The 15040-nt window shown below is 46.2% G+C and overlaps 2 non-coding genes and 3 pseudogenes across 2 annotated transcripts; 1 reads left to right on the top strand and 4 right to left on the bottom strand.

Annotated features, from left to right (window-relative positions):
• Nucleotides 1-1622: 1622 nt before the first annotated feature.
• Nucleotides 1623-4454, bottom strand: LOC136466169 (rRNA 2'-O-methyltransferase fibrillarin 2-like; annotated as a pseudogene).
• On the bottom strand, nucleotides 2987-3060 carry LOC136468298 (small nucleolar RNA snoR60). The gene has a single exon (XR_010761812.1). It is a non-coding gene; the product is annotated as a small nucleolar RNA snoR60 (small nucleolar RNA).
• Nucleotides 3880-3954, bottom strand: LOC136468296 (small nucleolar RNA snoR60). The gene has a single exon (XR_010761811.1). It is a non-coding gene; the product is annotated as a small nucleolar RNA snoR60 (small nucleolar RNA).
• Nucleotides 4455-6262: 1808 nt separating the features above from the next.
• On the bottom strand, nucleotides 6263-10338 carry LOC136464548 (pentatricopeptide repeat-containing protein At1g73400, mitochondrial-like; annotated as a pseudogene).
• Nucleotides 10339-10589: 251 nt separating this feature from the next.
• On the top strand, nucleotides 10590-11757 carry LOC136466168 (transcription termination factor MTERF4, chloroplastic-like; annotated as a pseudogene).
• Nucleotides 11758-15040: the final 3283 nt, after the last annotated feature.

The raw sequence follows: 15040 nt of genomic DNA, 5'->3' as shown, positions 1-15040 counted from the left end.
CTCTTCTGCGCCGACAGCGCCGCACTCCGCCTTCCCCCGTGAACCCTCCCCCACGACTTTGCTCCCCCGTCCTTCGCTCGCCGGCAGGTGGCGTTGCCGGCTCCTTCCCTCCTCGCGGCCGCGCCTCAGGAGCGAGTGCGCCGGCCCTAGGCTCCGTGCCTCGGGTGCTCTGTCGTGGCCTGCGAGGCCGTCGAATCCGGCTCAAGCAGCTGCCTGCTTGCCTCGCTTTCCCCGCCTCTCTCTCGTCTCTGCGGCCTCCTCCATGCACCGCCGTCGGCCTCGAGCGCGGCAGCCGGCTTCGAGCGACCGGATCTAGCCCCCCGTTGCCTCCTCCCGGCGCCTCCTGTCCTCCTCCACGCCCCAGCACCGCTGGCCCTGCTCCGCCTCCCATGCGACCGCACTTAGCTCCTCCCTCTCGGATCTCACGGTCGCACTCGCGAACCTCCATAGATCCTCCATGGCGGCATCAAGCAGTGGCGGTCAGCTTCAAGTGCAGCAGCTTCGAGCGCCTCCTCCACGCCCCCAAGCCCCACGCGGCCTCGTCCTGTTGCGGCCTGTCGGGTGCGAGCGTGCCGTCGGCCGCTGCCTTGCGGCTCGCGTAGGCGTAGCTACCCCTGCCTGCCCTTCCACACCTCTCTCTCAGTGGGCCTTGGGCTGGCATGGCCCGTTAGCCGTGGCGTGCTTCTCGAGCCGGCCCGGCAGGGCCATGCCCAGACTGAAGGCTAGGCCCGTGGCCCTGTGAGGCACGGCCCAGGGGTCTAGCGTGCCATGCCGGCCCGACTCTTATCGGGCCATGCTTTCACAGGCCCGTGCCGTGCCGGGTTGGCCCGGCCCGTTGGCCATCTATAGTCTCAAGTCTTTACTCGTACGGCCAACTGCTGAAAGATACAGTGACAGGTGAGGCATTATTGCAGAGCATGGCTTCTCCTGTCATGCAACGCGCCACTGTTGAGTGCTCAATCATGCGGAGCACCCGGGCCCCGGGCCGCCACTGTTCAGCCACACCGCGAGCTCTAGCCGGGGCCTGTGCGTCCGTGCTGGCCACGACCACCAGGCACGAGACGGTTGGCCGGGCGGAGGCTCCGGCCGGGGCTCGCAGTCGCACCAAACGTGTCAGGTACACGTACACAGGTCACGCCAACGCTTTTTTGAGCTGAGCCGGTGCGTGTGCGTGTGAACTCTGCACCGCCGTCCGTTGCTCACTCAAAGCCGGAGACATAAGATTAGTCGAATTTAGCACCAGCAGTGGCCATTCTTTTCTTGTGCGTTGCAACAGGAACATATAATACCACGATAACATATATATGAGCGTGTGTGATACTGTTATCTAAAATAGATACCGTAATCATAATGTTTCAATCAATATTACATAAGTCTTCACGAAAGATAGATAGTTAAAATATAACTCTAAATTTAAATACAAAACTAAAACATCAACTTCAATTGTCGCATCACTTCATGCATATGATACGCGAAAGATAAGCTTGCACTTCTTTATGAATCAAATGCCGACTTAGAGTGGAGTTTAGTGCCTTCTTCTTGATTAAAAAGAGCCATTGTGGCAGCTCTTAATCCTCGAGCAGGCTGAGGATTGCGACTCGGATCCTAAGTTATGCCCAGACCGGAAAGATAACTCAGTCTGTAACAAGGAAACCAAAGGGCAACAAATCCAAGCTGATCGCTCAAACGTTTAGCATCAACCAAAAAAAACTGCTGTTAAACCAGCAACACTGCATTAGGTCCTCACAGCCGATACAGTTGCAGCTAAACCAGCATCACTGCAGGTCTGTCAAGATAGTAGATGCTATATAAAACCCTAATACTTCAAAGTTTCTTTCACCGCAATACAACATAGCATCTTTGGTAGGCAAGACAAGCACCGATTCCGCTCTAAGAGGTAGCCTTCTGCTTCTTGGGCATCCTGTAGCCACCCACAACACAGGCATGGTCACGCTCGTAGGGCTCCAAGGTCACCAGGAGTTGGCTTGAACTGATCCACCTTGAGCTTCTCCACTTCAGCAGCAAACACGGCCTCAACGGGCAGGGTGGAGTCAATACAATTCGCTTGAGCAAAATATTTTGTTCTTGTTTAGATCAATGCAGACCATGATTATCTATCTAAAACTGATGATACAGAATTTTAACATGAGAAAAAACCAACTCCTGGTTGTGTAGCTGCAAAGTACCTTAATTGAAATGACAAAGTGGCCACCATTCTTCAAAAAGTATGAAGCATTAAGGGCTAAGATCCTAGCCTGCAGGATAACACAATCACGCAACGTTTAAAAGCTGTAAACCACGTGTTACAATTTTCCTTCCCCCAACAGAAAGGGTTGCCTCACATTGCGAAATTTCTAGTGTATGTGTAGCTAAGAGAAATCGTATGTATATAAGTATATAACCATGGATCCCCAGATTCATTCTAACTGCATATTGAACAGCACCAGACAATGCACAGTTGCATGAACAAATCAAGGTAGTGTTGCCAATATTACTGTTCTATGTCAAAAACAAAACTGAAATTTAGTATTATAAACCCACCAAACAACAAACTGTTCTAAACTATAATGGTCCAAACGGGGCAAAGGCAGGTGATTCCTAAATATCAGATACACAGTTGGAATTATATAAATTGAGAAAATCAACAAAGTTGGCACCAGATGACAACAAACAGAAGATGAAACTTATGATCAATAACAAATGTGTGAAAAACAAAGCCGATTCAAGATTCTAACATAGAAGGGCATTACCGGCTCCAAATAATGAATCCAAGTTGACAAACATAGCAAATAAGATTATCAAGAAACATGTATCAATAATCAATAAAAAGTAATGTGCTATAGCATGAATTCTGAACCATAAAAAAGGGCTGGATCGTCAAATGTGACATAATCAAGAAAGCAAATAGAAGAAATGAAAATGCGAAAAGAAAATGGAAATAGCAAAAAAAAGTAATAGAGATAAAAGTTTGGCATTGAGCACAACGGGCATCAGAAACTCAAATCTGCATCATCCAATTGATGTCCTGACGGGGAATCCTAGTATGCTCATCATTTGCTGCGCCCAATATTGCCAAATCAGAATCAAGAGAACATAAAGGCAGGGAAGTAAACAACACTCAATTCAACAATGTGATAGTCCAGTGATTCAGACACCTGGCCGCAAGGAAATGGTAGAAATACCTGGTCTGGCTGTGCAACATCATAGAAGATACACATCAACCATGCCAACCAGCATCCGGTACCTTATCGGGTGCCTGGCATCCTCAATAATGGGGATCACATTGGTCCTCTTCTTTGCCATGTTGACGAGGTCTCTTCCACTCTTGTGAGAGAACTCAACAACATAGACCAGTCCATCCTGCAACAGCATCCAAATTCTTAAGACAACAAACTAAACAAAGCCAAGAATCAGTAAGAGACTTTTGTGATAGAGAGCTCACCGGTCCTACAATATCAGACACATGAGAAACAGTTGTGCCAGAAGCAGCACCAAGATACAGCACCTGAGTACCAGGAGCCTAAACGTATTAACAAATTGTCAGCTATAACATCGCCACATATTCTACTTACAAGAAAGCAAATAGAACTTTTGCACATTCAAGATAAGCAAATCAACTTACAATCCAGATGTTGTCCATGCCACCAAGCACAGCAGCAGCCAACTTGGAACGGAAGGGGTTCCAAAGCCTGTATTCAACCTTTGTTCCATTGTCATTCTATAATGCCCAAACAATCAAACAATAGAAATAAATCAGTCCTACGACCGAATCTCAATGGATGAGTTTAAGAAACTACGACATTACAATTATTCAGACCAGTAATTTATCCTAGAAATGGAAAGGGAAACTAAACAATCTACATATCATTTGGGCATGAGGGCATCAGAAACTCGAATTTGCATCATCCATTTAGATGTCCTAAAGGGGAATCCGAGTAAGATCATCATTTACAAAGCTCCAAACCCAGAATGTTGTCGCAAGATAACAGAAACAAATAACACAAAAACAGAAGAGTTGACCTTTGACAATATACAGAATTATTGAAAACGCGGCAGTCGACTATGTAAAACAGGTCAGCTCATTCGTAGTACACACAAGTAATATCCAGCTCATTCATAGTACACACAAGCAATATCTATCCAATAATAAAAGGAGAAAATAGGAAACACCAATATATTTCATGTAACACTAGGTGGCTCCTCGCTCCTCACTCCTCACTCCTCACTGTCTCTTTGCACATACTGCTATCCTGACGCTGCCCTATTACAATGAGAATTTACGTTTCAAATATACATAGACATTGCAGCGCAATCTAGTTAAAATTGGGCACCTATAGATAAATAAGAATAAAAGGATAAGAACAATGGAATTTTAGGATATTTAATATATCAGAATAACGTATGGTTATTACAATTATAAAGCAACATGGACTTGCCACATTTTCTGTAGCCATTTTTCTCGGTTTTCCATTTCTCCTTCGGACACAGCAAAGCATTTTGCACAGGCACGCTCTTTCGACCATATTCAAGTCCACTAAATCAAAGCACACAGAATCACAGCTGCGGATCCAGTAAAGGACATTGAGCGTGCACATGTACCTCTGATATCTTTGAAAGGGATACATGCATACATTTGTAATTAGATCAGATCTAAATATAGATGACGATAGGGTTCGGGTGCTCGGTCTCGCACAGCATAAAGAGAGGAGAAGGGTGAGCATACCCGTTGGGTGCTCGTCACCGACGAAGGGTCCAACGAAGACCTAAGCACCTGACATGCGCGCGGCGGCACCTTCTTCTCAATGCTCCGTCCTAGAAGCAGGGAATGTCGGGTGCGGATCGAGGATGGGCGAGGCGCCGACACAGGTCGGGGATGGCCTTGCGATGACAACGCAGCAGCATGGCACGGCGGGGACGGCGACGTGTGGCAGCACGGATAGGCGCCCCGGCCCAATCTCCCACGGCGAGGACGACGGCGCGGTGCGCTCCTTGCACGGAGGAGATAGGGTTAGGATTAGTCGCAGGCGCCTCGGCCCAATTTCTCGCGGCGAGGGCGACGGTGCGGGCGAGGACAATGGCGCGGGCGATAGCGCAGACCTGAGAAGTGCGAGGGCAGAGCGAGGACGGAGGGAAGATGGATCCCGGCGAGGGCGGCGGCGCGGTCGTCGTGGATCCCGGCGGCGCGGCCTTCGTGGGCGCATGGGCGCGGCCGCTGTGGGAGCAGCGGCTGCGGCACGTGCACGGCGGCGCAGTGCCGGGCGCGCAGGCAAGCGGCCGGGCAATCGCAGGGATGGTGGTTTCCTTATGTACCGTGCGGGGAAAGCGGGCGAGGATCGCAGAGGCAGACCGACGGGGTGAGCGGGTTTGGTGTCGCAGCTGTGGACGGAATAGTTATCGTTTGAGTTGCCTGACTCATGAAGTGAGTCTAGCTGCACCAACCACTAAGATTCTAAGTCCCTTCTACTTAAATTTATAGGTGAATATTTTCTTCTTAATAAAAATCACTAGTCACCTAGTTTGCCTAGTTTGGGGTCTTTTTTTACTTGCTTGTTTCATCTAAAAGTGAACCACACAGAAGTGTTTCTTGATTATGTTTCCTTCTCTAGAGCGCTCGATATGTCTTTTCTTTTTCTTTTCTTTTGTTTGTGGTTACAGCAGAAAATACACTCCATCTGAAAAAATAAAAGTACAGCGTACTGTATTTTATTCCTTTGACTAACAGTTATTCTAGTGGCATATTATGTTTTATACAAGACATAAATCATTAACAGCTTCAAAATATGAATCTAATAACATCAATTTCATGTCATGAAAGCTACTACATACCAGTAAGATCTTTATCGGTCAAAAGGACAAAAGCTTGTTCTAACGAAAAGCTTTTACATTTCTAGCTGAGGGAGTCCATGAAAGGAAATGTCCTACCAAAAAACGAAATGCCATAGAACCACTTTGGAATGCAAGAGTTTTTTTTTTCTATTTCCTACACTTTTCCTGTAAAAACGAATTTATTCTTCTATAAAACTCCTAACCATTTTATGCCGTTCCTGTGAAATTCCATGTCGCATCGCTCGGCATACAGATTCTTATGGCAAAGACAGGGGTTGCCAAAAGAAAGTGCCTGTTTAGTTCTCAAAATTTTGTAAAATTTTTTAAGATTTTCCGTCACATCAAATCTTTGAACGCATGCATGAAGCATTAAATATAAATAAAAAATAAAATTAATTATACAGTTTAGACGAAATTCACGAGACAAATCTTTTAAGCCTAATTAGACTATGATTAAACACTAATTGCCAAATAACAACGAAAATGCTACCGTACCATTTTCCAAAAAATTTCGTCATGGACGGCCGGACAGGAACCGTGAGAGAGATCTTTTCCGTCAGAGCCAGCCATATTTTACCTCGGGACTCATGAAAACCCGCGAACCCCGAAGCGCTCCGCCGGGCCCTGCCATGAGGTCTCGACTTCAGAGAATTTCACCTGGGCTCGCTTGATGGCATCCGATGATCCGAAGCTCAATTCCAGGGGTTCTTGGCATGGTGCGTTCCAGGTTCTCAGCTGGTGCAAAGGGTACACAGCTATGGCCGTCCTAGGTCTACCTCACAGGCTCACAGCCTTTTGAGTTTGCGCCCTTGATAGCTAGTACTAGGTTACAGCAGCTGAACATGGACCAGGGACAGGAGAGAGAGCCAAAGCCAATGCGGGTCATATGCCTTTGGCGGCTTTCGCCCGATGCCCCGAGATGTCTGTTGATAACCAGTAGCCGTCACCTGCAAGTATGGAAGTACCACCAGCCTGAACTTTAGTTGAGCTCGATGAAGCATAATGTACGGTTTCACTAAAGAATTAAAAATCAAGTTACTAAATACTCGATACCTGTTACCTACACATCACGAGGAAAGCTGGAGAGTATAAAACGACTATCCATCTTCCTACTCGCACAAGTGGTCGAATCTGGAGCCCGTTTAGTTCACTTTATTTTGCCAAATTTTTCAAGATTTTCCGTCACATCGAATCTTTAGACGCATGTATGAAGCATTAAATATAAATAAAAAATAAAACTAATTACACAGTTTAGACGAAATCCACGAGACGAATCTTTTAAGCCTAATTAGACTATGATTGGACACTAATTATCAAATAACAACAAAATTGCTACAGTGCCATTTTGCAAAATTTTTTGTCATCCAAACTGGGCCCTGGGCTGTGTTACACAGATATTAGTGGTGTGCTAAATTTCTTGGTTCGGCACTAGGGGTGTGCGTGTGTGGTGGTGTGAGTGTGTTGTGTTGAGTATAGATAGTTAGATACTATAACTTGTATATTAGAAGTCCAGCTCAAAAAAAAAAAGGTAAGTCATTGCTGTAGTCATGAACCTATTTACTAGTTAGGAATCTTTAGTTCGACAGTGTAGCCACAATTTTGATGCAGCTACAGTGCACACACTAAATGTATTACAGTTAGGTCTTCAACTTTTCCCTAAAAAAAAAGGTCTTCAACTTTAGCCACCAGTCAAAACGACCAAATTTTAGTCATTGTCACCCTCTACATGCAAAGCACACTACTAATAGAACAAAGATGCTCTTTGAAGCAAAATAAAGTGGAACCCCGTCCCATTTTAGTGAAGACGAACTGGATGTGTGACCAATAAAAAAACGCAGTGCTTCTTTCAGCATAGATTAGGTCTTAAAATCAGTGACAGGAACTCACTGAGTCACCTAGCTACTAGCAATTATTCAAACAGACACGTCTTTAAAACACCGTGTCCTGAAGAAACCAACTACTAAGCCAATTCAACTCAGTCCAGTAAAATCAATTGTAAAATATCCTTATAACACGCTGATAAAAGTTTTCCTATTCAGTACTCTCTCCGGTCATAAAAATAAGTAGTTTTAGGTTTGTCCGAAGTCAAACATTTTTAGGTTTGACAATGAATAGCTAAAAAATTTCATAATAATATATTTTGCCTTTCAAAATAAAATATTTTTTTAGGAAAATGATGGCCAAAGTTTCACCTTTGTAAATTCTTTCAATGTCCTAAAGCACTTATATTTTTATATCAGAGAGGGTAAGCAAAACACATATTGGACTACTGATTAAGGATATAAATAATGGCATACCCAGATTAGTGTCTCAAATAGTAAAAGAAAAGCATCCTACTTCATATTGGTATTTCTGTACAAACAATTTCACTGCATTCTTAGCAGGCATTGCACTAGTTTTGGGATGAGAAGAGGTCAAGGTAACAAACAAGTTTAGGAACAGGGCAGCAAGTTTAGGAAAAGATATACCATAAGAGAAGAACTTGATTGAAATATGCTATTTGTTTTGCCACTTCAGATGCACTGCAGATTGCACGAACAGATTAAATACCATGTCTAGACCACAATCCAAAGCACATTTTTAATATATTTACCACGGATAGCTGGCAGTAAAATCAGAGAAAACACAGCATCAATTACCTTTGAATAAGCTCCTGATTATCCACAGTAACAAGAAACAGCAGCAGGAATTGCCACGGCACTCATTTCCTTCTCAGGCCTATGCTCTTCTTCTTCTGAGTGATTGCAAATCGTCTCGACATCGCAACATTGTAAAATCTCCTCATATGCTCTGACAACCGATGTATTGCGCCAAGGTCGCCTACAGCTGATAACCTCAGCATTATAGCATCAAACTTCTTGTATGAAAGTTTCATGTCACGGTTTATCACCTCATCTAGAAGAGCAGTTGCATGTTCTGTTCTTCCGCAATCAAAGAGACCATCGATCATTATCTCGTAGGTATCAATAGCACGTTGACATCCCCTTGTGTCCATCTCAAGCCATATATCTAATGCTCTATGTGCCTCTCCCATCTCCAAGAACATCACCATCAGCATATCATAGGTATGAACACTGGGCTCACAATGCGCCTCTATCATCCTCTCACAGAGTTCAAGTGCATCATCAGCCTTTCGAAGACTACAAAGCACATTAAGAAAGCAATTGTACGTCACAATGTCAGGAGGAAATCCAGCTCTCCCCCATCTCCTCCAACACACGATAAGCAGCATCCAGTTTACCCACCAAGCACATCCCTTCAATCAAATCTTTATAAGTCGTCACATCAGGCATACAGCCACAACTTCTCATATCTGAAAGCAGTTCAAAACACTCCTCCATCCGGTCAGCCTTTGCTAACGCAACAATCATAATCGAATACGTCTTGGCTGTGGGTGATGATATCGTTGACCCCTCAGTCCTCATGAACTCAAACAGCTCCCTTGCCTCTGACACCAATCCAGCACTGCAAAAAGATTCGATGGCTGCAATGTAGGTGAAACTCTCCGGGGTGTGCTTCATCTGAATCATTTCCTCGAGCACCTTCATGGCCTTCTTGGGGTCCCTCGCCCGACACCACCCAAAGAACAGGATACTGTATGTCTCTGCATTACCCAGCAACCTCCTCTTCATGCGGCCAAACACCGCCTCTGCTTCCTTGACCATCCCACACTTGCAGAACGCGTCCAGCAGAACGTTGAGCGCGTCAGTCTCCGGCAGCGTACGCATCCGAACCCGCCGCTTCTTGGCCAGCTTCCTCATGTGCGTGAGATGCTTCTCCGTGTAGGCGCGCAGGATCTCCAGCAGGTCCTCAACAGGCACCAACCTCGTGCCATGGCGCTTCATGTGATCGAGCACGTTGCAGAGGACACCGAACTGGCGGCTCTTGTACCGCGTGCCGGAGAGAATGTCGATGATGTCGTTGTAAGTCGCCGGTTCGTGGCTGTACCCGTCCTGGTGGGACGCCCAGGCGAAGAACCGGAACGCCAGCTTCTCCTCATAGCGGAGGCGGTGCAGCACGTCGGCGACGACGCCAGCTTCTCCTCATAGCGGAGGCGGTGCAGCACGTCGGCGACGAGCGGGGGTAGTCAGCTCGGCGCCCAACGCGTCGAGCGCGGCCTACGTGCCCTCGTTGGATTCCGCCCCCGTCTTAATCACGTCATCATAGATCCTATCAGAGAGCGTGGCGAAGCGCTCGTCCTGGAGGTGAGTGGGGAGGATGGCGTGCACGGAGAAGAGCCGCCGCACTGGGAGATTGGGTAGATGGAACCGCGGCGGCAGGATTCGGGTGGGGTGCAGCGGTCGGAAGGAGGGCGGATTGGGGGAGTGTGTGGCGGCGAGGGTTGGCAAGGGCGTGGCCGCGAGAAGGCGGCGGAGATGGCGGAGCCGGGAAGGGAGGTTCATCATGGAGGTTGGAGGCAGCCGAGGATGGGGATGGGCTTCGCCGGGGACAAAACCGAAGCGCAGGTGGACCGAGAGTTTTCGTTCACACGGCCCACCAGCCTTTTTTTCCTCTCCGGCACTCCCTCCCCCGCCACCGCTGCCACCGCAGCAGCAGCCCCCGCTAGCGGCCGGCATCTTCACCCCTGACACGAGCCTACCTGTTGGCCGTTCACCACCAATTTGGACATCCCGCCCACAAACCACAGCCACCGCGGGGGCTAACCTATCACCATGACCTCCCTCTAAACCAACTTGCCCGGCCGACAAAACCTCTCCCGCCGTCCGCGCGTCTCTTCCCCGGCGAGGCAGCGTTCCGTCGCGATGCTGCACCTTCGACATCATCTCCTGTCCTCCATCCGCGCGGCAATCCCTCGCCACCGCTGCCTCCTCTCTACCGCCACCACCGCCACGTCTCCCGCCTGAATCGTCGCTGAGGAATACCTGGTCACCACCTGCGGGCTCACCCCAGCGCAATCGGGCAGGGCCTCCAAGGGGCTCACCCATCTCAAGTCTCCGGTCAAACCCGACACCGCCCTCGCCTTTCTCACAGGCGTCGGCCTCGCCAAAGACGACATTGCCGGCGGAATCGCCAGGTACCCGCGGCTCCTCTGCTACAAGGTGGACAAAACCCTAACCCCTCGCTTCGCTCAGCTCATCAGCATTGGGCTATCCCCTCCCCAAATCTCCCGCCTCATTGCCATCATCCCCAACATCTTCATCGCTCCCAAAATGATTCCCCGCCTCCAGTTCTATCTCTCCTTCATGGGTTGCTTCGATCTGCTGCACTCCGCCATCAAGATCAATCCGATCCTCCTCGGTCGGAACCTTGAGGATGTGGTCAAGCCTAACATAGCATTCCTATAGCAGTGCGGTCTAACTGCCTCTAATGTTCCGGAGTTTGCGATGCTGATATGCATGAAGCCCGAGGATGTCAGGGAAAGGGTGGCATGTGCTGAGAAGCTTGGTGTGCCGCGCAATACAGGGATGTTCAAGATGGCCCTGTGGGCTGTCTGTTGCGTTGGTCCCAACTCCATTGGTGCAAAAATGGATGTCATGAAGGCGACTCTTGGATGCTCCGAGGCAGAGCTGGCCCTTATGGTGTGCAAGTCACCCCAAATTCTAAGGATATCAGAAGGCAAGCTGAGTCGCACAGTGAAGTTTCTAAAGGTGGATGTTGGGTTGAAGCTTCAGTACATCTTGCATAGGCCAACAATACTCGGCTATAGCATGCAGAGGCGGCTGATGCCTAGGCATTATTTCATCAAGATTCTGAAGGCGAAGGGGCCTGTGAAGGAAGACATTGACTTTTATAATACTATTTTGTTTAACTGAGAAGAGATTTGTCCAGAAGTTTATTGATCCTTACAACAAGAGTATTGCAGGGCTTGTAGATGCTTATGCTACTGCTTGTGCTGGGAAAATGCCTCATGAAGATGAGGTGCATTGGCAGCAGCATGCTAGGGATACTGAAAAGCAAAGGCAAAGCTAGTCGGTCCAGGTCTTCTCTGCCTGTACTTTGAACAGCCTCTTGCCGAACTATTGTGCAGTTCCTTGGTGCACACCAATGCTTGCAACAGATACTGTCTTTGTGTGCTGAAATAAAATTAGTTCTTCCTTTGTGTGCTGAAATAAAATTAGCTATAGATATCTCATATGTGGATGCATTTACTTTATCCTTGTAAAAGAACACCTAGTTTTGCGGCATGAATTCAGTACCACTATTTTAGTATATTTATTCCAAGGCCTCACTGTCATTAGTTGGAATTTGATTTGCTTTTTTGGTGAATACAACTCTTACTCTTGCATAACCTCCCTCTTTTATGTCAATTAGTTACTCTTACACCTTTGAATTCCTCCTCAGTGAACTCCCTTATTCCTCTTTGTTGTACGAAAACAGGGAAATGAATGTATCCTTATAGCCTTATAGGATTTCCTGTTATTTCATTTTTGGTTTTGGTTAATGATCCGAACTAAGTGAAAACATACTGGATTGGCTGTTCTGTTAAGGTCTATAAACTGATCCCCCATTACTAAGTTCAATCTTTCTGCAGTGTGCAGTGCATTACAGTAGAAAACTGCTAACATTTTCTTTGCTTGGGCATCGATTTTAATTTTGGTTTCTTTCATCATGGAAATATATATTGAGTTGGTTATTTGTCCTTGTTCGGTGAATTTTTAGGATGTTTGTTGATATCGCTATTTGGTATTTGGCTATGCCTCCTTTGGTAGTCAGTAGACTCCTGCCTGACAGACTCGAATTAAAAAACATGAAACATGTGAACATCCGGCAGTCCAACCACTAATGCTCATGAAAACGATAATGATCATAGTTTTATGCCATTTTTAAATAGAAAACAGATACTTCAGACTGTCATGAGGCAACGAAAAGGCAGATATTGAAACTATAGTTAAAAGTTAAGTGTCATCTTGATACCCCGGGAGGTCTGGTTCTATGTCTACCAAGCGCTCGGAGATAACCTTCCGTAGCAGAAGCAATCAACCATCACTTGTTGGTGGTGGAGGCAGCTGCGCTCAACAAGGAACGACGAGCAGAAGGCTGGAATGGATTCCCTCTTCGCGTTGGTCTCCTGGTACGTCTGGAAAGAAAGGAATGCCCGGTGTTTCAGAGAAGCTGCAAGCACGGCATTCAACCACATCCAGATCATACATGCAGAGGCTCAGCGCTGGATTGAGGCAGGTGCCAACGCGGGTTGGCTAGCTTAGCGCCAGGAAACTAGGACTAACGCTTAGCTAAGCATATGATTGTTCAACTTTCATGTAATCGCTTCTGATGTTCTGCTCCAGCCGCAAGGCATCTTGTAATTATAACTCCATCCTCCTTAATGAAAATGATACGCAATTTTTTTGCGTGTTCAAGAAAAAAAAGTGTCATCTTGATACATATCCCTCGGTCCTTGTTGAGACCAAAGGGATTTTGTGCCCTCACTAATTAAGAAACGACTTCTCTTGCCGAACACTGTATCTCGAAGCAGGCTATGATAGTGCCAGAATTCATATGCATGTCTTGAGATTGACAGCGATTTTGTGCCCTGTTCGCTTCGCTAAAAAGCTAGGCTAAAAAGACCGCTCACTGATTTGTTATGAGAGAAAAATATTGTACCATGGCTGATAAGCCAGGCTGATAAGCTTAATTGTGGTTGAATATGGGAAGAATCGAGTTTTGAACTATTTAGGATGTCCTGTGGATGCGGGGCATCTGGACTAGAGAATGGTGCATGTTAAGTCAAGGTTCTAATTTCTAAATGTGCGAAGCTTGGGGGAGTGCAAGTTAAATCTGCAAATTTTGCAGAGTTTAGTGGAACTAGGATATACATATGTTGCCAATATATGAACAGGGATGTTGGGAGCGTTTTGTTGTACGTGCCCATCATAGCGGCATCGATCATGTCCTATATATACACGTGTACACATGAAAAGAGTTCTGCTCCGGTACTCCCTAACTAAAGAACTTTGTGAATCTCAAAACAAAAGTAGTTAATGTGGTTAGTGGTGGATTCGTCAGTAGACAATTGTTTCAATCATTCTTATCCAACTCTGGGTCGTTCTCCATGCATGCGTGCATGCAAATCTACGACCCACAGTTTGTTCGTTTGCTCGTATCTCACTTATAAGTCATGACTTATCAGTCAACAAATAGTATTTTTCTCTCACATCAAACTAGTCAACAATACTTTTAGTCATGGCTTATAAGTCAAACTAGCCCAAACGAACAGGGCGCCACTATTTTCGTCAGGATCCCATTTGAGCGTTTGTTAAATACTTTCAAATTATAGTTCGTTTGACTTTTCTGACCCCAAATTTAACTTCTCGTTATTAAAAATAATTGTACAAACATAGTCAAACTTAAGTAATTTTTAAGAACTTTTGTTAATAAAGCGAGCCACAACAAAAGAAGTAATATTTTACACAAATTTTTAAATAAGACGAGTGATCAAACTTATGATAAAAAAAGGTCAAACGGACTATAATTTAGAACGAATTTAGTACTATACTAGTATTATGAATAAGAAACTGGTACAATATACAAATTGGTAGAGTATACCGTTTCATTAAATGCTAGCATGCCCTGGGTTCAAAATTTTGCCAAAAATTTCTAAATTTCGGGGGTGGCAAAAAAGTCCAAAATTTCACATTACTTTTAGTGCATGTATTTTGAAAGAGACTGTGACGTCTAAGAGAGGGCTGAATTAGGCAACTTAAAACTCTACTTCTAACTATAGCCTCTTTTTTTAACCTTAGCAAAACTAATGCAAAAAGATAAATTATCTAAATGTGCAACTACGGTTTTGCTAGTGTGTTACTATCTCTACCGCAAAATAAGTTATGCAAACAATGTAAATGCGGAAGCTAAAGAGTAAGGTAGAGATATGCAAACTCCCGTCGACGACTCTGGTATTTTTACCGAGGTATCGAGAAGCACGCAAGCTTCCCCTAGTCCTCGTTGGAGCCCCTCGCAAGGAATCCCTCGCAAGGGCCAAGCTCTTGCTCGGATAACTTCGTGGATAGCTCCAGGCCTTCCCCACGCGTAAGTGGGTCTCTGGTGTGCCTTCTGGCAAGCCTCTCCTAGACCGCTCCCCGCCGTCTTCACTATCAAGCTTTCGGCCAAAACGTCGCGGGCTTTGTTCTCTCCGGTACACGGTGGCGGCCACACCACAAACATAGTTGGTGTGATCTCACAAGACTACAAGTCCCTCCGATGTACAATAATGGTGCGCACAAGCACCGAGTAGTAAGAGATATGCAAACCTCAC

The sequence above is a fragment of the Miscanthus floridulus genome, chromosome 7, assembly GCF_019320115.1.
Source record: "Miscanthus floridulus cultivar M001 chromosome 7, ASM1932011v1, whole genome shotgun sequence".
Taxonomy (NCBI): domain Eukaryota; kingdom Viridiplantae; phylum Streptophyta; class Magnoliopsida; order Poales; family Poaceae; genus Miscanthus; species Miscanthus floridulus.
The sequence above is the reverse complement of the archived record's forward strand: the minus strand, read 5'-3'. Positions and strand labels throughout refer to the sequence as shown.